Source organism: Chinchilla lanigera, unplaced genomic scaffold, assembly GCF_000276665.1.
Source record: "Chinchilla lanigera isolate Chin_1 unplaced genomic scaffold, ChiLan1.0 scaffold00028, whole genome shotgun sequence".
Taxonomy (NCBI): Eukaryota; Metazoa; Chordata; class Mammalia; order Rodentia; family Chinchillidae; genus Chinchilla; species Chinchilla lanigera.
In genome coordinates, this window is record NW_004955429.1 from 19,661,708 (window position 1) to 19,689,261 (window position 27,554).

Sequence of the window (27,554 nt, forward strand, 5' to 3'; positions counted from 1 at the left end):
GGCAGAAACCTGGAATCCCAGAAGAAAAGTCCAAGGACACAAGAACCTTAAAGTAGAAAGCGGACACATTGCTGAGCTCAGCCACCCCTAAAGGAGACGGCTGGGGACTAAAGCCCAAGGCAAATCTGAACTTTGGATTTATGGTCATAAAGTCCCTCCTGAGCACTTCTGAGGAAAGGAAATTTGAGAAACACACACACACCCCACTTCTCTGAATCTCTGACCATCTTGCACCTTAACCCTCTCGCCGGAGATGCTTTTATAACTCCTATGTGATGGTGCGCTTGGCTTCCTGTCCTCTCTGCGCTTGTGACTTACCAAAGTACCAACACATCTGTGTGCTTTTAAGTGAGTTGACCAGTTAGGGCTGGAAGTCCTGCACTCTTATCTTAGTCAACTTGGGACATTTCTTGCTCTTTGGTAAGCATTTGTGGATTTCATACACACACCGCTACAAACTAACCAGAGCCCCTGAGGCGGGACCATGCACTGGTATTTTTTAAACTTGCTCCAATAGTTTGAAAAACTGGTAGTCTTTAAGAAGCACGTTTAGATTTACAGGAGAAAAATGAGTGAAAAGCACGTGGCCATCCCACAGGGACTGAAGAGCCCGCGTGGCACATTCTGATCCACTGATATCCACGGTTGACAGCATGGTCCGCTGCCGGGTTCTGACAAAGGCGTGATGACGTGTGTCCACGATCACAGTCTCACACGGAGCACCTTCACCGCCGTAAGCGTCGCTTGAGTGAAGATTTTATTCTTCCCTCTCTCCCTGCAAGCCCCTGGCAACTGCCACATTCCAGTGTCTCTGTAGTTTCGTCTTTCCCAGAAGTCATACACAGCTGTAAGTTACGGGGTGACGCTCAGTCAACAGGGGACCGAATGTGTGACAGCGGCAGTCCCATGAGGTTGTGATGGAACTGAAAAACTCCCGCTGCCCGGTGATGTCACAGGGAAATGTGCTACTCACACACGCGTGGCGAGGCCTGTGGTGCTGCCAGCTGTGCAAGCCTGAGGCTCACTCTTCGTCGTGTGCAGTCAGTAGTACCTGGTCATGGTAGTGAGGGTCTGTGTTACTGGTCCGCGTATTTACTCTACCACACTTTTGAGTCACTATTGGAGGGTATTTCTACTCAGAGTGTTTTTAAGGTGTCTGATTTTTTTCTGTTTCCTGATTTATTTATTTATTTACTTATTTTGGTTTTTGGTTTTTCTCCGGTACTGGGAACCGAACTCACGACCTTGCGCTTGCCAGGCAGGCGCTTTTTGCCGCTGAGCTAAATCCCAAACCCAAAGGAGTGCATCATTGTTTATATTTTTATTGGTTATTTTTCCAGTACTGGGAACCAAACTCACGACCTTGCGCTTGCCAGGCAGGCACCATGCCACTGAGCTAAATCCCCAGTCCCTTACTCAGAGTGTTTTACCGTAAGACACTGTGTGTTACCCTGGTAGCAGCCTCACACATCCAGTGTTTACCACATGTAAATACAGTTACTTTCCTTGCTTTCACTTTCAGAGTGCTTTCATTGCTCGATTGCTTCATTTTTTCCTGCCCTTGATTAAATTTTATGTTATTCTGTTCATGGCGGCCCCTGAACTTACAGCATAAGCCAGTGGCGGCGAACCTCTGGCACGCGTGTCGCAGCCGGCCGCTTGCGTCCCTGAAAGCTCTCAAAGGTTTGCCATCATGTATGTGCTGTTAATGTTGCCGGCTAGAGGCTTGGCGGTGAAACAAATGGATATAATATAAAGACCTGCTAGCATGAGCGAGGCCCTGGGTTACATCCCAAGCCCCATAAAAAAATTACTAAGGACTACAAAGGTGGAAAACCAGAGCTTTTTATTACCCTCTAGCCAGGTATGTCCCATTCCACCCAGGCAGGTGTGATCAAAACATGGCAAATGTATAAACTAAAAATTATTACGGTAAAAGAAACATTGCCATTAATCCTCCTCGAAGCGCCCTGCTGCAGACACACTCACCCCACGTTCTTGGGGTTTCCGGAACAGTTCTGGGCCGCCCTCTTTCATGATCATCTTCAGTGGTGCTGTGGTGGCTCAGTGGTGCTGTGGTGGCTGCCTCGATGTCCTGAATGGACTCAAAGCGTTTGCCTGTTGTAGTTATTTCGCCTTTGTGGGAGGGCCGCGAGTCTCGTGGCCCCGAATCTGTTGGGCGAGGTGATGAGGACACCTCGTGCTTTTACGAGGCGCTTTGCCTTTGCGTGGAGCTCGGCAGCAGCCTTCACCGGATATTTGATCACAGCTTGTTGACACACTCATGAAAGCTGACTCAGAACGGCTTCAGAGTGCCAAGAACGTGGTGAAGTGTGTTAGATGCGGGGCGGGGTACTTTGTGGGTGATTGATGGCAATGTTTCTTGCGCTGTAATAAACGTCTTTACTTAGAGACTCAGCGTATAATACAATCACACCTGGTAGCTGCAGTCTTGAAGAGGGGGGAGAAGGCAGTGGAAGCCATCAAAGCCTGCGTCACTGGGGGCTATGACACCAACTGGATTTGAGAAGACCCCGCGGGGAGAAACTTCTGCCGACCTGGGCCGAAGATAAGCACAGGAATGAATTCCTCTTAGCGCCAAGACCATCACTGCTAAGCAAAAACTTTGCGATGCTGAGAGAAAAGGCTAGACCCAGCTGGGATGTGGGGGTCTGCTGCTAGCACCGGGAGGCTTACAGGAGTCTGGAATAATGATTCCTCGCACGGTGTGAGTGCGAGGACCAAGTCTGCCCGCGCTGATGTGAAAGCAGCTGAAGGAGTTTTGGAAACTCCAGATAAGCTGGTTGCGGAGGACATTTGCTTGCTATGGTGAATCTTCAATGTGAATGGACCCTTCCTATTTTGAAACAAAAGATGACTGAAGGGCTTTCATCTAGAAGGAGCCCGAGCAAACGCCAGGTTTCGAGGCTTTTAGAATCAAGCAAAGAGTCTTGCCTGGGAGCAATGCTGAGATAGGAATCGAAACAGCGTGTGACCCGGCACTGTGAGAACCCCAGGTCCCGCAAGCACAGCAACACACACACACACACACACACACACACACACACACAGTGCCACTGAGCAGGGACAGGGCCCGTGTGACCCGATCCCCCCGAGATGCCCTCCCGAATGGCTTTATCTGCGGAACAGAGAAGTGCTTTTGGAGAACAGTCTATTTTTCAATATTTTGCTTATGTTGGTAATGCTCTTGTGTATTCTCCTTTCACTGGTGATCTTCATTCCAGTAACAAAGGTGTAATTCTTTCTTCAAAACCACCTCCTTGATCCAATCAGTAAAATCCAAGAAATCCGGCAGGTTTTAAGGCGGATGACCCGAGGACGGCCTCGCCCAGGAGACGGGCGTGGTGGCGGGAAGCTGCGGGTTCTGGGGGAGTCACCGCATCTGCGATTGTGTGGGAAACCTTGCTGGGCTGGAGGGGACATCACCAAGCAGCGTGCGAGGGACGCCCGGAGGACGGTTCCAGAAGGCTCACCTGCGGCTCCAGACGACTGGCCAGGGCGGAGGAGAGGCAGCAAAACGAGCACAGCTATGGTGAATGGCAGCACCCCCACCTGTGTGCGGGGCACCACCGAGCAGCGGGGAGAGGGTTCCTGGGAGCGGAGGAAGCGGGAGAGGCGGGGACCGGAGCAGGAATGCCGGGCTGAAGAAGAAGTAACAGAAAAAGGCAAAGAAGAGCCTGATAGAAAACTCACAGCGAAGGGCTTAGTAGGATCGCGATGCCTTGAACAGGCGCCGTGGACAGGCTTTCCTCAGCAGAGGGGCATGTCTTGCTGCTTTTCTCACTGCTGAGACCAGTACTGGACACCCAAATGTAAAGGAGAGGAGGGTGATCTAGCTCACGGTTCACAGAGGTCTCAGTCCGAAATCAGCCGGCTGCAAGGCAGGGTGGCACGGCAGAGGGCAACAGTTCCTGGGGGCAGAAGACAGCAAAAGCAACACGAGACAGAGAGACAGGTCTCCTTCCGTCCCTTATGGTGTATCCAGTCTCCCGGGATGGGGGCGGTGCCAACCCAATCAGTGGCCTCATCCAGCAACCAGCCCGGTCCCAGCACCCCTAATCCCAGCACTGCACTACGGATCAGTCACACGCTGTAGGTTCAGCCACTTCCAAAAACCCACATGGCTTTGGGGGGTGTCCAGACACAAACCTGAACAGGCATGTTCGTGGTGCCGGGTCTGCTTACAGCAAATGGATGATGAGAAAAAGCAAACAAGCAAACAAACCAGCACAGCCATTTTTCTGACCCGTGAGGCCGATGCCCAGGAAGAGACCTCAGGAGGACCCCAGAAGGCCGCCTCAGCAGCTCCACATGTCACTCAGACAGGGTGCAGAGGTGGAGACGGTGACACGCATGGCCCTGCCCCGTGTAGGCTGATGTGGGGGTTTGTGCCTTGGTCCCCCAACCCAGTTTTAATTTTTCACTGTGCCATTCATGTGTTCATTTCCCACAGGGAGCTGGTGCTGCACCCAACCCGTCTTCATGCCTTTCTCATCCCCGCACTTCCCGCCCCGCCCTCTCTCATCCCCTTCCTTTTTGCAAAAGATCTCTCCCTGTTTCCTAGGACCTTTCTTGTAGTTTGCCCTTTATTTATGATTTGGGTTTCTCGTCTGAGAGAAACCATGCAATACTAAAAATGAGGTGTCTGATTTATTTCACTTAACATGGTCCTAGGGTGCATTCCTTTTCCTACAAATGACTCGCTTGTCCTTCTTTGTACCACATTATCTTTTTATCCATTCATAAATATCCCGATGGACATGACAGACTGCGTCCAAGGGTTAGCTGCTATGAATACCTTGGTTTTTAACTGAAGTATTTTAGCAGAGGAAAGCTTATAGAATACAGACATAAAGAAAGAAAATATTTTTGTGCACCCATACAATGTTTTTGTATTTTATTTTATTTTAAGTTTTTATCTTTTTGAGACAGGGTCTTGCTATGCAGTTCAGGCTGGCCTTGAGCTCACTATGTAGCCCACGCTGGTCTCAAACTTGTAGCAATCCTCCTGCCTCAGCCTCCCAAGTGCTGGGACTACAGGCCTGCTCCACCACGCCTGGCCTGTTTTTGTATTTTAGACTGTGTTATTACAAGAGTTGAAAAGTTAAAAAATATCTAAAATGTTTATAAAGTAAGACAGTTATGGTAAGCTAAGATAAATTCATTATGGAAAAAGAAAAGTATTTTATGAGTTGGGTGTAGCCTGAGTGCAGTGTCCGTGCTGTCCGAGGTGGTGTGCAGCCATGGCCTGGTCTTCCACTTTCCCCACTCACTCGCTGACTGACCCGTGGCAACTCCTCGCCCTGCGAGCTCCGGCCAGGGCCTGTGGCAGGGCTGCCATTTTCACCTTTTAGGCTGCATTCTTGCTGTAGCTCTTCTAGGTTTAGGAATGCAAATACGGGACCGCTTCATTACCATTGTCACACACTGTAACACGCCGGACAGGTCTGCGGCCGGGGCAGTAGTCTTTGTGGCACAGCCTGGGTGTGTACCAGCCACATCATCTTGCTTTGTGTTAAGTACCCACTGTGCTGTTTGCACTCTAGTGAGAGCACATAATGCTCATTTTCTCAGAATGTCTCCTGTCAGTGACAGACCCGGGACCCTAGGGAGAGGCACACAGCGTGTTACTGATATGCACTCCGGGCTTCCCCACTGTCTTCTCACGGCTCATTTCTTAAATACCTCAGTTATGTCCCACTCTCACTGTATAGTTTGCTTACTCATTGACTTACTAAAAATGTCTCAGTAGCCTTAAGATTTCAGCAGTTATGCGTATCGCTTCTATAAGCCTCCCTGGGCAGGTTTCTGCATGGACGTAAGATTCCCTTCACTTGGATAAGATTCCCTTTACTTGGGTAAATATCGAGGAGTGCAGTTGATGAAGCTTATGGTTCAAGAGTATGTTTAGCTTTGCAAAAAAAAAAAAAAAAAGCCAAACCCTCTTCCATATGGCTGCCTCAGTTTGTATCTGACCAGTACTGAGGGTGCCAGTTGCCGTACATTCCTGCCGACATTTGGTGTTATCAGTGTCTTCGATTTGAGCCCTGGCGGTGGGTATGTAGCTGTGCTGCACTGTTGTACTCATTTGCAATTGCTGATGATACGATGCTGAGCGTCTTTTCACATGCTTATTCACCATCTGCGTACTTCACTTGATGAAGTATCTGTCCGGATCTTTTGCCCATTTTACATCGAATTGTTTTCTCATTGTTGTTTTTAAGAATTCGTTGTATAATTTGAATACCAGACCTTCATCAGCTATGTGTTTTGCAAATATTTTCACCCAGTCTGGGGCTTGTATTTTCATCTTCTTACCAATGTCTTTTGCAGGTCAGAAATTTTAGATTTCTTTTTCTCCCTGGTATGGGAATAACACCCAGGGGATCGCCATCACTGAGCTACATTGCCAACTCTGCATCCTCAGCTCTGGGTTTTGAGATAGGCTCTCTTTATGTTGCCCAGATTGACCTTGAACTTGTGATCTTTCTGCCTCAGCCTCCTGAGTATCTGAAATTACAAGCAGGCAGCACCCAGTAGAAGTTTTTAATGTTAAGGAAGTTAAACTTACTGATGTTGGGGGCTAGGGATATAGCTCAGGGGCACAAGGGCCTACTTGGCAAGCACAAGGTCCTCAGTCTGATTCCCAGTACCCCTCTAAAAAAAAAAACAAAAAGAAAAAAACCAACTTACCAATGTTTTTCTTCAAATATACTGCCAGGGTTGAGAAGCAAGTCCAGTGGGACCTGGCTGCACACTGATTTTCCCGGGAAGTCAGCCTTGCGGGTCATAGGGAGAAACGTGTCATCACATCCTCCTTGCTGTCATCTCTCAGAGGCACAGATTCATGGAGAAGGGCCATGGTCAATGTGATCTGGGGTCCAAAGCTCCGAAGGTAAAGAGCCTGAGCAGTCTTACAAGGCAACAGCAAGGCCAAAGACAGAGCAGACACTGAGGACCCAGTAACGTGTGCTGTGCCTGCCACAGCCTCGTCTGAGTTTGCACTCATTTTTCCCCTCAAAGCTTGCCGCCTCCTCTGCAAACTGGAATGCACGGAGAAACTCATGCTGACTCCTTTTTAAATACTCTTAAAAATTCCCAAATGTAGGCGTATTTCACTAGTGTGATAAAATGGGAGTAGGGAGGCATGTTTATGGGCAGAGAAAGCAGAGATTTTAACAGAATGAAGAATTCCCAAATCCCCAAATGTAGGCGTATTTCACTAGTGTGATAAAATGGGAATAGGGAGGCATGTTTATGGGCAGAGAAAGCAGAGATTTTAACAGAATGAAGAATGAAGAAGAAAAGGAGAACAGCTGCTTGGACCCTCCCACTGAAGGTGGTGATGTGGCTCCTAAATCTACCGTGCTGTCAGCTGAAGTGAGGGGGGCATCACCCCACGAACTCAGCATTCTCAGGTGAAGAGACACCGGGAGATCCCGCAGTGGCAGCAGAGCCTCCTCCTCTGCGGGAGGGATTCAACTCTCCCTGTCTCTGCAGTTCTACTGGGGACCATTATTTGCTCTGCCTAGGTGGCACAGCTCTGAAAGAGCTGTCAGGGAGGCACCTGCCAGCACAAATTCTCTGACTGCTGGGGATAAGGACCCAGTGTTCCTCTGGGACCTTGATGAGAATGTCGTGGTGGGAACAATGGGTGGGAAGCAGGTAAAGGTGGTCATGATACAGGAAAGATGGTCACCTAGGAGATGGCTGTGACTGAATAGGAACCAGACCATTTAAAATCATCTCCACTTGTTACAGGTGTGTGCATGTGTGGGGTGGTGGTAAAGTATACATGACATAAAATTTTAACACTTTAGGTATTTTAAGTAGTAGTGTTCAGTAGTGTTAAGTACATTCACAACGTTGTAAACCGTCACCACCGTCCATCTCCAGAACTTTTCATTCTCTCAAACTGAAAACATTAAATCCGGACTCCCCATTCCACCCCCAGCCCCAGCTGACCACCCTCCTACTCTGTCTCTATAAATACAGCTACTCTAGGTATCTCTGTGACTGGAATCATATGATGTTCATCTTTTCTGTGACAGGCTTAAATCACTTGGTATAATGTCTTCAAGTTCCATTCATGTTATAGCAAGCCTCAGAATTTCTTTTCTACTTTGAGGCAGAATCATACTCCATTGTGTGTGTATGGGAAATTTTGTTTACCCATTTCCCGTCAGTGGATGTGTTTAGGGTGTTATGAATAATGTTGCCATGAACACGGTGTACAGATGTCTGTTTGACAATCTGCTTTCATTTTATCTCCACAAGTGGAGATAAATGTTTAATATTTTAAAAATTAAATGTTTAATATTTTTTGAGGAACTGCTATACCATTTTCCATAAAACTGTCCAGTTTCACACTTTCAGTAGCAGTTCATAAGAGTCCCAATTTTTCCACATCCTCACCAATACTTGTTCTTTTCTGTAGAACAGTCATCATTCTAATGGGTATGAAGTAGAATCTCATTGTGGTTTTGAATTCCTTTCTGTAATTACTAGTGATACTGAACATCTCTTCATGTATTTGTTGGTTATTTGTACATCTTCTTTAGAGGAAACTCTATTCCTTTATATATTTTGAATTGGGTTATTTTTCATTGCTGAGTTATAGGAGTTCTTTATATATTCTGTATATTAATCCCACACTAGATAAATGAATTGCAAATACTATCTTTCATTGTGTGGATTGTACATTCTGATCTCATGTCAGATATATCTGTTTTAATTTTTAACCATCCTAACCTTTGAGGGCTGTCCAGGCAGGGTCAGGTGTCTTTTCTCTATTTTGTTGATTTTGTCAGGGACCTGTATTTGGGTAGATCCATCTCTCTGAAGCTGCACTGTAAGCTCTTAACATTTGTGGCGTGAACAGTTGGAAGTCATCTGTTATTGGATTCTCCTCTGACTTTCAGTACTTTCTTACTTATTAGTGAAAACCTGTTTATTTTTGCTTGGATGATATATTCCTAAATATAGCAATTTACCTAAACCTTTACTATTAGTCTATTTAGATTATTTGCAAATTTAATAGTAGATCTAATAATATATCTAATAGCCTTAGACTATTTACAAATTTAGAAGAAAATAAAGTGATTGGATTTCTCTGTTTAGGCCTTAAAATCTCTAAAATAATTTCACATTCTTTGAGGATCTACCAGTAGACCTCATGGGGCTGTTCCCAAGCTCAGAAAGGTGGCTTTTACCACCCATAGAATGGAAATCATGGTTACTGCTTCTCTCAAAAGGTTTACACAAACCCATGAGACTCAATTTGTTCGAGGTTTTTTTTTTTTTTTTTTTTTTTGGCATTTTTCTCTTTTCCTCTCCCGCCTTTACAAAACCTGTGCATTAAAATCTTCATCCCTTTGTCTTAAAATCATCATATTCAGTTGCCAGGGAGAACAGCAATTGTTGTCTATGGTGCTCTGCTATTTATGAATAGTAGCCTTATCCCACTTGGGGAGATTTCTGCTATTCCTTCTGTGAACAGGTTTTGCATGTCCTTTGTGCTATCTTCTGACATTTTCATTGGTTTCCATTAATCTTACATTATTCTTCTTTGCATCATCTAACAGCTGTTGGATTGACTTTTTTTTTTTTGTGGTCCCTGTTATTTTAAAGAAATCTTTCATTTGATAATTGCTAGCCACAAACCTGTCTTCTGGATCTATATTCTATCTTCACACTGGTTGATTCTGCTGCATATATTTTCAGTAGAATTTTTAATTTGAATCTGTTTTAGGGAACCCAGTTCTTTTCTATGTTGGACAGTCATGGTTTTCATTACTTTCCTAAGCTCCATTTTTTGTCTGTACCTGCTCTAGATTCACTAACCATGTCCTTCATTATGGTCATCATCATTTTAGATATCTGTGTAATTACCTGTGATCTTTTTTTCTAGAGACTCATTCATCTGCTTTATTACTTCCACTGCTACCATTTCAGAAAGTTCAGCTGGGTAGCTTTTGATTTCTTTCACCTCAATGACCCCTGGATTTGCCGTGGGTGAGCGGGAGGTTTGGAGTTTCATCTTGCTTCCATGTTTTTTCATTTTCTGCTTTTTTTTAGAATTTGTTTTCTGTGTTGATGCTTTTACATTGCTTATGATGGGTAGCTTTATTACTAGTACTGAGGTCTCTTTAGGAAATGACTACTTTTCAGAGATGTCCTCTCAGGGTGGCTTTTAAATCAGTCCCAAGGTCCTGCCTCTTCATTTTATTAGGAATGGGAGGTTGCTGCATGTGTGTCCTAGCACCCAGTTTTTTGGTGCTAGACCATGGTATTGTTTATGACCCCCCTGCCCCATGATCTAGGTATTGGCATATAAGGAAGAACAGCTGATCACAACTTTGTAACTTTGGTTAAAGTAGTACAATCAGTAGTAATCATAGTATCAAGCATAGTCTAGAAAATGACAAGCTATGATAACTGTTAATTTGCTGCCTTTAAGTATAAGGTACAAAATTTAGAGTTATGTAACACAATATAAAATAAATCAGAAAATATATACAGTAAATATCTACTCACCAGAACAATTTTACCCCCAGGGGAGAAAATTTAAAAGGGATAAGAGGAATAAAATAGAGAAATAAGAGAAAGAGATTAGAATCAAGGTTGAAGAACAAAGGAAGATTATCCAAGCTTGAGGAAACTAGTAAAAAAGACAGGAGGGAAAGAAAGGAGAAAACAAACAAACAAACAAAAAAAAACACAACAAAACAACTAAAATCAATGTTCACACTCATGAAGAAAAAAAAACAACCCACGAATTAAAAAGCAAAAAAAACCCACAACAACAAAAGATTTCTCTGTGATTTCAAGCCTGTGAAATCTTCTGGGCTCTACCATTTGTGGCAGTGTCCAATCAGGGCCTGACTGCTGTCACTGGTGGACAAAGGAGGCAGACAAGAGGCCAGATCCATGCTGGCTGACCTCAGCAAACCTGCAGTAGGATTAGGTGGGGTGCTAGATAACCCCAGCAAGCCTGCAGCAGGAATGGGCAGGGTGTTGATGCTGGCTTTCAACTCCACAGAAGCTGAGGCTGATCCTGGCCTCTGGCTGTGGGGTTGGGGCCCGAGTTGTTCAGCCTACAACACTCTGGGTGTCTCTTACTGGCCTGACCATGACTCCCTGGCCCTGGATGTCTCCTGTGGCTGTCCATGCCCAGTCACTGAGATTTCAACACTGGGTGCCCTGAGATGAAGCCAACCCACAGCTGCTCTGAGTCCCAGGCTCAGCTGGTCCCTCCCTGAAATGGCATCTGGCCAAGCGCCCTCTCCAGGGGACCTGACAGTTGCTTGGGCTGCAGTCACTCACCAGCTCTTGTACTGCATGGCATCCACAGCTCTGTGGCACTGGTGCATTTCTCCCTGAAGGCCTCTGGAGTCACCTGCTTTCACAGTGTCTGTAGATTCGATCCTCCTCTCTCATGCCATGAGCCAGGAGCTGGACAGAAAGTGCAATTCACCCCCTTCCTTTTTCTGCATTGTGATCTGTCCCTTTATGTTCTCTGTTGGCTCCAATTTTCCCTCCAGATCCTTCCTGGATCCTGGGGACCCAGCTCTCTCCTTTTCTCCCCCAAGCTGTTATTTTCCAGTGTTTGGATTCCAACTCTTGGAGAGGTTGATCTATCTTTTCCATCTCTCTGCCATTTTCCTGGAACTCAAAGGAGCAACTTTTTTAAAAAGTCAAGACAGCGTTTCTGAAGAAAGAAAGTTGGGTGACTTGGTGTCACCCAACTCGACATCAAGTGGTGACATAGCCAGGCGTGGTGGTGCACGCCTGTAATCCCAGCACTTGGGAGGCTAAGGCAGGAGGATCCTTGTGAGTTGGAGGCCAACCTGGGCTACAAAGTGAGCTCAAGGCCAGCCTGAACTGCATAGCAAGACCCTGTCTCAAAAATACAGAAAAAAAAAAGGTGATATAGGTATGAAAAGTGGGAGCTTTTTCTTACTGATTGCTAAAGCAGAAGGGGCACTACAAGTCAAAGAAGACAGAAACGAGTCCAAGAAGGCAGAAATGAGTCAAAGTGACTCTTTCAAAGGACTAGCATTTAGTTTGTAGTTTGCTTAAACCTAGACCCAAACCTTGCTCTTTCTGGGGAGAGCAGGCCTTTCTGATGTGAAGGCCCAAATACACGGCTTTGACCTCTTTCTAAACAAATAACATACTTTCTTATTGTCTCCGTTGCTTTCTGTCACTGGGACACAATACGGGACACCCACACTTTAACAGAGAGAGGTTTACCCTGCTTGCGTTTCAGTAAGCTCAGTCCTCGCACGGTCAGCGGGCTCTAAGACAGGAGGGCAGGACAGAGGGCCACAGTGGAGAAAACCTGCTCCCTTCACGGCAGCCAGGAAGCGGAGAGTGAAGGTGGATCCAGGAGGGAAGTGCAACTTCCCAGGCCAAGCCCCCATGACCGCCTCTTCTCCCAGGCCCCGCCTCTTAAGGGCACATTTAGCTATAGCACTCCCATGATTCTACTGATGGCCTATGAGTGGGTGCAGCTTTGGGGAGACATCTAGAAACAAACCATAAAAGCTATTAAATCAAAAGCCTTAAAAGGGAGCAGTAACTTTCCAACAGAAGGTTAGTTTAGTTGAGTACTGGTCATAGACATATGCACACATGTATCACTTATACATACGATGTTGTGTGTGTGCATAGATAAGTCATCTAGTTCTCTCTGCTTTTTAAAAATATTTTATGAAAAGAATTTACCTGTGGGACAATTTAATTTTATTGTCATAATTCCTGCATTTACTTATTAGTGTGCATCTGAAAAGAACCGATATAAGAATCTACTTCTGCCGTGTTACTGTTTTTTGAGTGGCAGCTATGCCTGCAGCTGGGATCCTGCACTCCTGCAAGTTTGGTTCCAAACACTGCTCGTGTGGTGACAAATATCTTCACTATATTCTGTTCGGTAAGAAGTGAGTCTGAGCGGGCTTAAGTCCTTATCTTGGTGCTTCTCTTCAGGTGTGGGGCCACCGTTGCTCATCTCAAGGGCTGCAGAGGGACACGCCTTACAATCTGGTGTTGCCAGGGTCACTAGCCTGACACCACACAACTCCTTTTTTCATCCCTCATTCTTTTTTTTGGGGGGGGGAGTACGGGGCTGGGGGTTGAACCTGGGCCAGGTTTGAACACTGCGCTACACTCAAGACCTTTCTTTATTTTTTATTTTGAGAACGGCTGTCATTAAGTCACGGAGTTCCCCAGGCTGGAATTGAACTTGCAATCCTCATGTCTCAGCCTTCAAAGTACCGGGAGAAAAACACATGTGTCGGGCCGGTCAGGCCATCCTTTTGGTCACTGTACTGATGTGTGACATGACAATAGTGGGCTCAGGTGGCCTTTGCCTTCTTTGTAGTTCCCGTGTTCAGTGACTCCATCCTAGGTAAATATTATTGAACTTGCTATGACTATTCAAAGTGGAAAAGTCGTGTAGCACTAAGCTTTCAAAACATAAGTGTATTAGAGGGAACTGAATGAGCACAATGTCGTAATCAAAGTGGGCAAACATGGGATGAACTCAGTGCTTCCACACACAAGCAGCCACACAGAAAGTGTTCTCCAAGGAAAACAGGACTGAGCCTCGCTGCTGGTTCTCAGCCTGACCTCGGGACACAGCTCTCGCTGATTGAAAGCACCCAGGAGCCAGCTCAGGGCGAGGTGTGATGTGTGTGCACCCCACGCGCTGCTGGTCACTGCCTGCGCCCCCCAGTGAACCCCAGGAGCACAGCTCAGCGGCCATCCTCCCTCCTGCCATTGTTTCCCTCCTGCTGTCTGCATCGAAGCAACCTGCTGCGCCTGTGGTTCATCCAGGGCTGATGCGATCTCACATGACTTTGGCTGTCAGAGCCGCCAGCAGAAAAGGGTTATTCAGTCTGTCCAACAGCTGGGAAGGAGCGCGTCAGGGTTGTTTAGAGCAGAAGGCGATGCCCTGGACACAAAGCCATCTGCATTTGTGGATCTGGCTGGGGATGCAAAGGTGAGCCCCGGCTGGGTTTAAAACTTCCCTCCTCATGTCTGAACCAGCACGTGCGTCTTCGTATTGGAGCTTGTCTGGCCCCTCTCCCTGCACTGCATTCCGGGTGAATGCTGGGATGCCCTCAAAGCTCCCCTAGGCAAGAGTGGCCTCCATCCCATTTTTCGGGAGTGCGGAAAGTTCTAGGTACTCTCCCAACCCCGGAAAAGGGGTGCTTGCCCAACCCCGGAATCGCCCTGGGGCTGCTCGTGTGATGCTGCTATTCTGAAGCTCCATAAAGTGTCTGAAGAAATGGTTCCCTTTCAAAGAACAGTCTTGACACAGGGGGTTGCTTGTCTTCTCTCCGCTGAGTTTTTCCTGGATTGTGCTTGGCCCTTCTGTGTATCAACATTGTCACCACTCCTTCTTCTTAAAGGATCTTCACTGCCCGCTCCATCCACGGCTCACAGGCTCACTGCACAGCCCAGGCCCCGCAGTGTGGCCTGACGGACCTGCGGGCTGGGGCACCTTTGGCTTCTCTGTGGGCTTCCTGTGCTTGGCAAATAAAGTGAAATTTTTACCATGACATTCAGATGCTATACAGCACAGCGAGGGTTAATTTTACGTGTCTACTTGATCGTGCTGAGGGATGCCCGGAGAGCTGGTACAGCGTGATTGCTGGGTGCCCCTCTGAGGACTTTTCCAGAAGAGATGAGCCTCTGAGTGAGTGGACTGAAGAGAGCAGAGCACCCGTCTCCACACGGAGGGCACCGTCCCACCCACTCAGGGCCTGGAGAGAACAAAAGGGCAAAGGAAAGACGACTTTCTTCTCCGCCGGAACTGGGGTGCTCACCTTCCCTGGCCCGTGGGCCTCACCGCTTCTGATTCTCAGGCCTGTGCACCGGGAGCAGCGCTTACGCCATCCACCCCTGGTCCTCGTGTCCTGGGTTTGCCCCGGAACTGCAGCACTAGCTTTCACGGGCCTGCAGCTGGTCCTTATAGTAGCTCTTCTTTTCTATGTCTATGTCTAGGCCTAGGTGTGTGTCAGGGTCAGTGTCTGTGTCGGTGTCCGTGTCCGTATCCCTGTCCCTATAGCCTGTCGATCTGGTTTTCTGGAAATCCCTGATAGTCTACGTCGGGCCAGCTTCTCCTTGCCTTACAGATGCCCTCTCACTCGGAACTCCCCATTCTGCACCTTACTTCTGCCTTTGCGCTCACCGTGCTCACTGTCCTTTCAGTTTTTGACGTTCCGCTGCCTCCTGTCTGTGCCTGGGCGTGCTGTACTCAGTCACGCCTATTTCTGCCATCGAGATTTTCTGCAGTGGTATCTTTCTCAGAATCCCCACAGCCCATGGAGTGTACTTGTGCCTCTTTCTGACGGCCACCTGTTTTGTATTCCAAGTTCTTCGTGTTGCCGTCCCGCTCAGAGAGAGCAGAGCAATACTTTCTCACCCCGGAAGCTGGCATGGGGTCTGCATTAGGTTAGCGTAAGTGGGTCAGCGGGGACAGAGTGGAATGTCAGACAGGCTGGAGGTGAGTGTTGGCTTAGATCTTGGTCAGGTCACAAGTCTCCTTTGAGGTGCTAGAGTTTAGAGCTGGAATGTTCCCAGAGGCCCATGGGTACAGGCTCGGTCTCCAGCTTGGTGCTCTTGAGAGGTGGTAGGACGGTTCTGAGGAAGCCCCGCCGGAGGCCTTCCAGTCGCTGGGCGCGGCCCCTGAGCGGGGACCACCTCCTTTCTCTCCAAAGCCCCCAGACAAGTGACTCAGCTCTGCTACTTGCTTCCCACAAGATGTGCTGCCTCACCATGGAGCCCAAGCAAAGCCAGCCCTAGGCTGAACCCTCCAAAGCTATAACCCAAGTGAACCATTTCTCTTTAGAAGCCGATTGTTTCAGGCGTGTGTTTCAGTGATGGCAACTGACACGTTAGAGCCCAAACCTGTCCAAGTGTATAATGACTATGACAGCATTTTCCTCAAAGAGCATGTAAAATAATACATAGGAAATATCTTTATGAATTCAGAGTATAGTGTACATATAAAGGGAAACAGTAAATATTTGGTAATTTAAAAAATGAAAACATTTAATAAGACAAATTATACACAGAAATGTAACACAGCTTGTACCGTGGGTAAACCTCCCCTGTTGACACTTTGACACAAATGCATATATCTTGCAATTCTTTGTACCGAGTGAGTCTGTCTCCTGTGTGCCCCTCCCACAGCTACTTAGATGCACAGCCAGCTACCATTACGCTAAAGTATATAGTTTTATTAGAAAAGTATGGGGGCTGGGGACTCCTCCTAGCTCAGTGGCACAGTGCCTGCCTGGCAAGCGCAAGGTCGAGAGTTCAATTCCTGCTACCAGAAGGAAAAAAAAAGAAAAGTATGGTGGGGACCTTTTTATCTACCCATGATGCCCAAAGGTGTATCTCCTTATGCTACATGCTTTTATCTACTGAATTAGCATAGTTAAAAAGACAGTATGCAAGGCTGGGGATGTAGCCTAGCTGTGGAGTGCTTGCTTAGTATGCACATGCCCTGAATTTAAAACCAACACCAAATAATAATAATTAATAATAGCAATAATGATAACCAAATAAGGGCATGTGAAGAACAACAAACAGTCAAGGAAACATCTTTTAAACATGACTACAAACATATCATTTCTTACATAGCATCCATTCACTGAAATAGTATTTTTCACCGGTGTGTTATAAGCAGTATGGATAATTTTTAAACGAGTATTTTAAACACTTTCACGCATTCTAGTGTGGTAAGCACAACTCCTCAGCTAACAGACTCCCTCTGGAAGAAGACAATTTGCCTCCATTTTAATTCACCTCCACCCTACTCCTGTTTACTGATACGTGCAGAGCTGGTGCTAGGGAGGTACTCAACGTGCTTGATTGGCTATAAGCATAAACAGCAAACATTTGGAGAATTAAAACTTAACAGTTGGCAAGTGGTTTCTAAAATCTCCCTGCACAGGTATTCTGATAGCCCTGTTGGGGTTCGCATTAGCCCTGCCACATTTTCTTCCTCCTTTTTCTCACAGCTTTCTCAGTTGGGCTTTGATCGCTAAATTAGAGACACCAGCCTCCACTCTTGGAAGAGCAGCATGTCTGCCTCCTCCCTGGCAAATCCACTGCAGTCAGGCTCAGGAGCACAACAGGAACACGTGATTTGTTTTGGTGGGGGTGGAAGGTGAGGACACGCATTATTTTTACCTTAGAATTTGTGTTTTGGAGCCCAGGGTGAATTGGGTCGGGCCAAAGTGTAGCAAGGGACCTCACTGCAATGAAGGCACAAAGTTATAGAAACAATCTGGTTGTAGCAACATGAGGGTGACGTCAAAAACCCCATGTACCGGGGAGGCAGTGGCCGCTAAGGCCTAAACCCACCAGGCAATGCATTTTACAGAGATAGAGATGCTTCTAAGGGCACCTTTACCTTGGTCCTGAGAGTGAACTCTTTGGAAAGTAGCTGTTTTTATTTGCCCTGTCTGTATTCCTCTAAGATTGTTGTCAAAGGAAGAAAAATGGACTCTGGAACATGATAGTTTACAAACTATTTGCAGCCAAATTTGGCTTATGATTAATTCCCGGGTAGCATGGCAAACTTTCCAGTTATGTGAACACAGAGTCCTTCATTATTTCAAAAACACATGGTCTTGGTCTGGAAGCGATTTAGGAGTCTAAGCCATGGCAAGTCTGAAGGAACTGCCTGCTGCCATTTCCAGGGCTCGGGTTTGAAGAAGGCTGGGTTGGGGGTCTTGGAGGGGAGGAGAGGAGGAGAGAAGAGTTGGCCAGGGGCTGAAGAAAGGGTAGAGGGACTGAAGTGGCCGTTTCTAGCTCCTCTTTCAAGAGGCTGAGCTAGTTACATTCCTTAAGTCTGCAGCTTTAGCTGGAGGTCTGAGCACAGGCTTGGGTCCAGGCAGCCTGCGCTTTGATGGCTTCCCCGGCTCCTCCCAGACTGCGCTCTCTCTAGACTGCTGGTTTGTCGGATGGCATCTGAATGTGATTGCTACGCCTGGTCAGGGGGCGGGGATTGGAGTGAACAGGACAGCCTCTGACATTCTTCAGGGACACTAAAGAAACAAATTGTAGACTCTGAGCACCGTCTCCCTGGGCACTGCCAGGAGGTCCTTGGGCGCCTCCCCTCCTCTGTCCTGTCTCTGTGAAAGCAGGTTAATAACCTGGCTAGCGCAATCCACATTCAGAGACATCTACTGAGATATGATAGATGTCTTTTCTGAGGTTTGTTAACAGTAGTTTGAGACCACTGAATATTTTGTTATTTTAAACACATGCAAACATCAAAGAAGTAATCAAAAACCTCCCAGCATGGAAGAAGCCAGGAATAGATAGCTTCATGGCTGAACTCACCCCAGACATTCAAAGAAGAATTAATACCAGCACTTCAGAAAGAGAGAGAGAGAGAGAGAGAGAGAGAGAGAGAGAGACAGAGACAGAGAGAGAGAGAGAGAGAGAAAGATCTTTCAAAAGCATTTTCTGAGGCCATTATCACCTTGACATCTAAGTCAAAAACATCACAAGAAAAGAAAGTTACAGAACAATATCTCTGATGAATGTTGATGGAAAAATCGTCAGTAAAATATTAGGAAACTGAATTCAGCAACATATCAAAAACATGATAAATCTTGATCAAATGAGACTTATCCCTGGCATGTAAGCCTGGTTTAGCAATGACTATGATACCTCTACTTGCAAATAACATAACTTGTATATAGAAACCCTCAAAGACTCCACAAAAAGGAAAATCCTTTAGAACTAGTAAGTAAGTTCAGTAAAGTTGTTTTTTTTTTTTTCCGGTACTGGGTCAGTAAAGTTTTAGGACACCAAAAGTTAGCATACAAAAATCAGTAGCATTTCTATACCTAAATAACAACCTAACTGGGAAAGAAATTAAGGAAACAATCCCATTTCTAGTAGCATAAAAATATTATACCTAGGAACAAATTTAACTAAGGAAGTGAATGGTCTGCATGCTGATAAGTATAAAGCATTGGTGAAATTGTAGACAACACAAATAAGTAGTTTCCCATGCTCTTGGATCAAGAAGGTTAATATTGTTAAGACGTTCACACCCCTCAAAGTAGTACATGGGTTCAATACAGTCCTTGTCAAAATCTCAATGATATTCTTCACAGAACTAGAAAAACACTCTTAACCTCTAGTATTCATATGGAACCACCAACAATCCCACCTGGGTAAAACAATCTTGAAAAAGAAGAACAAAGCTAGAAGCTTCTTGATTAAAAATTATATTATAAAGCCACCATAATTAAAACTTTATGGTCCTGGTCCTGGAGACAAAACAGACACATAAACCAGTGGAGCAAAACAGAAATAAATCCAACCACATAGGGTCCAGTGATTTTCGAGAAAGGACAGTCCCTTCAGCAATAGTGTGGGAAAACTGGATTTCCACATGCCAAAGAGTGAAACTAGACGCTTATCTGACATCATGCACAAAAGCCAGCTCAAAATGGATGAAAGACCTAACTGTAAGAATTGATACCATCAAGTTCCTGGAAGAGAACCTGGGGAAAACTCTGTGACGTTGACCTTGGCAATGTTTTTTTTTTTTATATCGCATTCAAAGCTAAGGCTATAAAAGGAAAAATAAGTAACTTGAACTACATCAAACTAAAAGGCTTCTGTACAGCAAGGCAACAAACGAAAAAGCAACCTAAAAATTGGGGGTGGGGCGGGACTTGCCAGCCGTATATCCAAAAAAGCTATAAGGAACTCGATAATAGGAAAATAAATAATGTATTAAATGGGCAAAGGGTCTGAATGAGTGTTTCTCCAGGGAAGACATCCAAATGGCCAAGATATACATGAAAAGGTGCTCAACATCATGCATCTTTAGAGGAATGAAAATCGAAGCTGCTCTGAGATACCACCTCATGCGTTTTATGGGGGCAGCTCTCAAACAGTCGTGAGGCAGCAGATGTTGGCCAGGCCTGGAGAAGCAGGTCTGCACACTGGCAAGGGGCGTGGAGATTGGCGCAGTCACTAGGGGAGGCCGTGTGGAGTTCCTAACAGACTACTGTGATCCAGCGTCCTGTGTGGGCAAGTACCCAAGGAAAATGAGATCGCCGCAGTGTGAAGATCTCTGCCCGCCTATCTCCCCTGCGACATTACTCACAACAGCCAAGATGTGGAAACAGCCTACGCAGATGCTGGTGAGTGAGCAATCAGTGAAACTGGTGTGTATCAACAGTAATACATTACTCAGCCTTTACAAGACATCCTGCCCTTGCTACCATGTGGACAAAACTGAGCACATTATGGTAAGGGAAAGAAGCCGGCATGGACTGAGAAATTTGCATAATCCCACTTCCGGGGGATTTAAACAAGGGCAATGAAAGAGTCCGTACACAGAGGATAAGATGGTGGTGATTAGCGGTGGGGAGATGCAGCAAGGCGGCGGTCGAGCAGCAGAGAGGAGGATGGAGAGGCTACAGATCTAACATAACATGGGTACTATAGCTAACAAAACCCTACTGCAGGTAGAAGTCGTGTGAAATGGGTAGATTTTGGATGTTCTTATCACACAAACAAAAGATGGGTTACTAAGTAAGATGATGGATATGTTAATTTACCTCACTATTTAATAACTACTTTACTATCTGCATGTATGCTATAGCATCATTTATATGCCTTAATTATATACAATTCAGTTTATTTATTGTTAAAGGAAAATATTTGAAAATTTATTTAAATATGCACACGAAATTTTATTTAAGACACAGACAGATCCAGACTGACTAGTAGTTAGAATTCCACTCGCTAAAAGGCTTAAATCACCAAGCCATCAGCTCTATGCACGTGCGAGGAGTTTACAGCTGGGTTGCTTTGCTAAATTTCTTCGAAATAGACGGCCATGCTGCAGGTAGGCCGCATGCTTGTGATTTTTGCATAGTTTCTTATAGGCTCCACACACTAAATTGTCTCTTGAGGTTGTTTCTAGCTCTAAGATCTATAGCCCTGTGGACTATTGTGTCTTTTATAGTTCATAAATGTCATTGGCTACATATTCTACTCTCACTCGGCACATAAAAGATCAGAGAGGTTAATTGAAAAACAGACTCACGCAGCAAGATAGCGTTCATTCCAAGAGCAGACGTGGCTATCGGAAACTCAGGCTTGCTGCCGTATCTCTCTTTGTTGGCAGTTCATGCAGCGTGGATAGGCTGAGGATTTATCATCCAAACTGACACTTTTGCGAGCGAGGGGAGAGGACAGCCAGAAACCAGTACACATGGATACTTTTGACATAGGAGGAAAGTAAGGTAGTTTTTCTTTTTTTAATGAGGGTATCAGCGGGTCTTAAATTTGAATTCTACAGAATTTATGGGGTACTTTAAATTTACAGCCATTTGTGTTCCTTGCCACTCATAACGACTGTCCTGTGTAGTGCAGGGGCTCCCTGCCTGCTCAAAGGAAGCTGATGTGAATTTGCCCGCCCCCGCCCCAGTGTGGGTAATCAGAAGTGCAGCCGCCTTGAGTTTTGAATGTGACCCTTCTGCTGCCTCCCGTGGGTGCCCAGCCTCAGCTTCCTCCTCAAAGCAGCAGCGATCAGACGGGTCCAAGGGAGCCCAGAGCCCACGGCGGCTCAGCCGGGGTGCACACCGGTGTGCACCTTGCTATGCGTGCCCGCCTCCTTCCTTCCCAAATCTAGGGCAAATCGTAGCTGACGTCTTAGTCACCCCGTGGAAAGGGACTCCCAGAATTGCTTCCCAGTTTCTGGCTGCATGGATATAACAATAAGGATCAATTCAAATTGCAGGACAGCCCTTTGCCTCCAAGGGATCAGTAACACCCTCTGGCCGTGGCATGGATTGCCTGTTCCTGGCCGGACGGCGCGGTGAAGTGGCCCAGCGCATGAGCAGTAGGTGCGGACTCTTGCTCACACCCAGGTGCTGCCTACTTCTCATTATTGACCCTTTCAAGCCTGTTTTCTCTCCCGCACAATGAGGAAGGTAATGCCTGCTTCATAGAAGTCATCACGAAGAACACATCTGATATTCAGCATAAAGCTTTCAGCTCAGTGCCTGGTCAGGAGTCTTCGTTGTTAGAGAAGCTTTGATCGCAGAGCAGCAGAGTCAGCCTTCAGCAGGTGAGGGAGCTTCCCCCGCCGCCGCCTAACTCTGCTTTCTCTATCTGCTCTTGCAGAAACATGGACCGTGGCAGACTGAGCCAGGTGAATAGAAATTCCAATGGTCCGGATTCTGCCTTCCTCACTTTCCTATTCTTTTAACCTTGTGAACCTCAAATTAAAATAGCATCTGATCCTAACAAGGATGTTGTGTTTTAAAACCCAGAAAGTATGTTTTACTTCTCCACTGTGTTTTGCACGCAGCTGGCCACCAATAATAATCTGCTCACCAGGGCATGAACAGATCAGGCACCCTCACCACCACCACTAACATCTGTGTGTGGCCACTGCGTCCTGGTCTGCCTGGTGTGTTTGCTATTTACTGTATCAGCTAAGGAAACAGATGACTCTCAAATTGAATAATTCAAGGAAAGCTTAATGAGGGGGCTGTTTGTGGAGTGTGGGGGGAAGAACGCAAGGGATCCTAGTAACAGCGGAAGAGCTGCTACCACTCCCGGGCACACAGAGATGAGGGGTGGGAGCAGAAATAAGAGATCGGGGAACAGGGTCTCTCCTAAAGAAGGCTGCTTTGACACACACGGCCTTAGCCTTCAGGACAGTCAAGCACCATCGAGAGAGCACCTTGAGCTTGGTCTCCCTCCCTAGCGATTCCCACTGACTGAGCCAATGGGAAGACAGCAACCAAGGGGACCTGCTGATGTAGGGGAGAGGGTGGGGTACATGGGAGATACTGGGTACATGCATCTGACATACAAGAAGGAATCACAACTGAAATATGGCCAGAGGTCTTATTTTTTATGCAGTTCCCTATCAGGGATGCCTCTACCTCCACCTCTCAGCCATGTGCCAGGTCTCCTGAGAAGTCCTCCTTGCATATAATTCTCATCACATTCCGAGTAGGAGGTGTCCCTCCTCAGTACTCCTGAGTGCCTTACTCTTCACCCCAGCACCTCTGATGCTCTGAGGGTTGGTGTCTTTCTCCAGGAGCTCTTGCAGGACAAGGAGCATAGGTTGGTCCATCCTGTCTCTCTCACGCTAGCCCAGGGACATGTGCACAAGCACATAGACACCAAACTGGTGTTTAGTCAAATGAATGGCATTTTCCACGAAGTAAAGGAATGCTTGACATAAGATTACAATAAAACCCTCCTTTCATTTTCTAGATTAAAGCCCCAGTCAGTGTCTCTTTTCTCCCTCAGCATAGTAGACATGTTAATGATGTAGGTCCTCCAAGTGATAGAGGAGAAATAGTACAACTCCTACCTGCTGGATGTCAGCTCTACGGAGTTTGTGTTCCCCAAACCAAAGAATGAATTCTAAGGAACAGTGGAGGTCAAGAGTAGGAAAATTTTATTGGTAGAGATAGGAGCCTGAGGGGGGTTGCCAATAAGCCCACTTCTCAAAAGAAGTTTTATATGGCAAAATCATGAGATGGGTACAACATGGGTCAAAACTATGATCAATAAGATGACAAGCATAGCTGCTTAGGTAATATTGATCCAGTGGGGAAGCAAGTCACGTAGCAAGTGTACATGGAAAGAACAAGGACTTTTTAGGAAGAGATGAGTCAGATGGCCCTGGTCACCCACCCGGTGACTGATGCGATCTAGACTTTATTGGACCAGTAATATCGATTATAGTGCATTGTTTGTCCCTCAGGGAGGCGTGCAGGCCTGGTCATTCCATCTCTATCTTGAGGCAGGGGGCCTGCAATGAATGCGCCCCTGGGCACAGCGGTGATGTGTTCTTATCTTCTGCACTGACTCCCTGGAGGGTCTCACCCTATCTGACTGCCTAGAGTATTTCTACCTAACTTAGTTGCCTCTAATATGAAGGCCAACAGAGCACGGTCCCAGGGCTGATGAATTTGAATGTCTGGACCATGTTAGTGGCTGCGGGAAGAATCAAGCCAGCAGGAAGGTGTGGGTGGGGAGGGTGGGGAGGTGCTGGAGCAAGGTCTGGAGCATGGAAAGTCCACTTGTAAGTTCCTGCAAAGAAGCCTTGAGCGTTACTTACATTTGCATTAGAATTCCCAGTAGCTTCCCTTCCCCTTTCTGGAGATTCCCGAAAGAGTCAGTAAATTAAACGGTATGCTTCCTGTTACGTAGGTCAGAGGCTTTAATGAGACAACTGGAAAGGCTTGGCAAGATTTTTCCCAGAGTTATGATTGGTTGTTGTTTTGTTCACTTTTGGTCAGTTGTGTGCGTGTGTGTTTGTGTATGTATGTACGTGAGTGTGTGATTATAGATGTCTGCATATCTGTGTGCGTGAGTTAGCCCAAACTTAATGGTCTAGAGGTAGTTCTATTAGGCTCGTATCAAAAAAAGAAAAAAAAAAAAAAAAAGAACTGGTGACTGTTTATGGGCAGAAAAGGAATGAAGACAAGGCACAATAATCTGGAGCTCACTTCTGCTTTTGCCGCCCACCCTTCCGTGTGCCTGCCCACCCGACTCCCCCAAACTTCTCTTCCTCCCCTTGCTGCGTTTTCCTAGGTATCCCACGCAGATTTGGAGTCGTCTGTATGGTGAGCTTAGCCCACAAACAATAAATCTTTGCTGGGTGATCACTGTGTGCAGGGTGACAGAATTCTACTTGTCATGTTAGTTCTTATATTTACACACACATACCTGAAGGAAGCCGGTGGGTAAATACTGACTTTTATAACGATCTCTTTCCAAATAACCAGTGTGTTGGACCTTCTGTTATGCTCATACTTCCTCCCTTACTTGATCTGGCAGGACCTTGTGAGCGGCAGAGCTAATGTGGGCTCCTTGTGTTAAGGAGGAACTGGGAAGCTCAGGGAAGTATGCATTCGACCAGGTTCTCATAATTATGCCAAGGGTGGTGTGGGTCTTAGATGCTCATTTTCCATGCGAGGATATCGCCTTTCTAAAATGTGCTTAACAAGGATTGGGGGAAGAACATTATTTTTTCTTTATTGGTGACAGTCTCAAAGCGGAGCGCTCCGTATCGACCCCGGGAAGCCCTCCATTCTCTGTGAAGTTTCACCAGATGTTTTGAGCACAGAGCTTCCTGAAATGCCTGCAGCTCACTGAGTTACATGATATCACTGCAATTTAAACAGCTGGCACAACTGCATTAAAGATAATACTGCCTTGAGCCGGGACATGCTCAGTGGCACAGCGCCTGCTTGGCAAGTGCAAGGTCCTCAGTTTGATCCACAGTACAAAAAAACCCCAACAAAAAACAGTTGCCTGAGAAGTTCCTTTAGGACACATGCTTGGCAAGGACCTGTGTGTCCGGGGTGCGAAAGACGGCTGGACAACAGGTCACTGTCTCCCTGCCCAGCCCCTCCAGCTCTTCAGCGGACAACGAACAACCCCCGGTCACCACTCTTCTCAGGACAAATTTAGACCATATGTTAAGTTCATTTGAGCAATTTATAAATTTTACAATTCAGCTTTAGAAAAAGCACTTGGGTGCTGGACCTGGAATCAGTGAGGGCTAGAACAATTTAGGCTTATTTAAAAAAAAAAAAAAATTCACCACCAAGTTTCTACTTATTATGGAAGGTTCTGCAGGAAACCGAAAGAGTTCTTGGGTGTCATTGCCTGGGGCCGTGGCTTTCCCTCACAGACGTAATTTTAGCTTCCACAAATACCATGGCTTAGAATAAGCTTGGAAAGAACAGTTGACCGGGTGTGGAATCCAGAACAGATATAATCTCCAGGATCCTTGTGGAAGCTCCAGGAACTTGCTCATCCTGGGGAAACTGGAGGCTTCTGCTCAGCCTCTGCTGCTTTCCCACTTCCTAACCTCCCTGCCTAGACTTTAGGGGAACCCAGGAGGAAGTAGGGATGCACTCACTGCGCCCCTGTACTCACCTTTCTGCGCAGCTGTGCCTATGGGGAAAGCGGTCCATGGGAACTCATTCACCCCTTCTGCCATGTGAAGACTAAGCTGATTAAGTTCTGTTTACGTGGCAGGAAGTAGGGCCCTCACCAGATAATGACTCAGCTGTCTTTGATCCTGGACTGACCAGAACTGTGGACCAGAAATTTGGGCTGTTTAAGAACTAGTCTACAATATTTTGTTATAGCAGCCCAAATAGTCGAAGACGCACATGTTTCTCAACCTTGCATTCTCTTCTAGGGACAGGTGTCACTGTGACCTGCAATGCCTGCAGCTGCTTGGTGTGCACGCATAACTTCCTGGAGCCTCAGTGTTAGGCAAAAAGATTTCCTGAGGAACACGTCTCTTAAAAAGAGAAACAACGCTTATTCCCTTAGCTATCCACCCATTCAAGAAGTGTTTACAGAGTGCCCGTGGATAGAATTAGATGCTATAAATAACTGAAGCGTCATGATCCCCTTGTCCCTTACGATCTGCATAGGGGATCTGCACGTAGGGTCACTACAGGCGATCAGTCAGTCATCAGAATAGTCTTAGCCCTTCTATTCCCGGGTAGTTTGACAACGTTACAAATATTTTTGCAATCATCATGCAACTTCAAACTTTGGACCCACAAGTTGAATTACAACTGCAAAGATTGTGCCATGGTTTCTTAGGGAACTGGTTCCGAAAATTTCACCATGTGATAAATGTGGTTTTGGTCTGTGGGTTCCTTGGCTGGGGTTCTGTAACCCTAAAGGCGCACGACAGTCTGTCCCTGAAGAAGCCTCCTCTAACTTTGAGGAACAATTGCTCTTTCCATTGCAGAACTGCACGACCTACTTTCTTCTTCATTTAAAGTCCTACTGAGCTCATCCCTTTTCTTAAGATAACTACCATTAACTAGTTTTTATTTCTGGCTAAGATAAAATTCATTTATCTTTTCATTTTGCAGTACTGGAGATGATTGTACCCAGAATTTTACACCGAGCTACATCCCCAGGTTTTTTTTTTTTTTAAGATAGGGTTTTGCTAAGTTGCTAAGTCACTGGAGGGGTGGGGCTTGAACATTCACTCCTCCTCTGTTAGCATCCCAGTGTGCTGGGACTACAGGTATGCACCGCATGCCTGGCGAGCAGAAATATTGAAAGTCACATGAGTCAACAGCTGCCATTAAAGAAGGCAGTGTGGCCAGTAAGGTGGCGTGAATCCTTGGCCCCCTTGAAAGCATGCACCCCGAGACAAGGTCTTCAGCCCTCCGGAACCCTTCTATATGACGGAGACACAAGTGTCACACTGCTATCTCTCTGATCAGGATTTTCAGTCTTTGCTACAAGACCCCTCGTGTCAGGAATTTCACTTTCTTGACATCTCATGCATGTCCTAAAAATTTATGTCTGTTCTACATATGTTCTCTTCTGCAATGTGGTCAGATTTGTTTTAACGTGTAAATAACATTTCCCTTTCCAAATCTTGGAGTACTGCTGATGCTCCGGAAAGAGCCATTATGGAACTCTAGCACAGGACAGCAAACCTGCAGGGTATATCTGTGCTC

The 27,554-nt window shown here is 46.3% G+C and overlaps 1 long non-coding RNA gene across 2 annotated transcripts; it reads right to left on the reverse strand.

Annotated features, from left to right (window-relative positions):
- Nucleotides 1-1,848: 1,848 nt before the first annotated feature.
- On the reverse strand, nucleotides 1,849-26,058 carry LOC106148826. 2 transcript variants are annotated; one of them, XR_001234527.1, is made up of 4 exons: nucleotides 25,993-26,058; nucleotides 11,347-11,475; nucleotides 6,715-6,934; nucleotides 1,849-3,932 (listed from the first exon to the last, which is right to left on the reverse strand). It is a non-coding gene; the product is annotated as an uncharacterized LOC106148826 (long non-coding RNA). The 2 variants fall into 2 exon arrangements; XR_001234526.1 differs by lacking the exon at nucleotides 1,849-3,932 and adding an exon at nucleotides 5,086-6,531.
- Nucleotides 26,059-27,554: the final 1,496 nt, after the last annotated feature.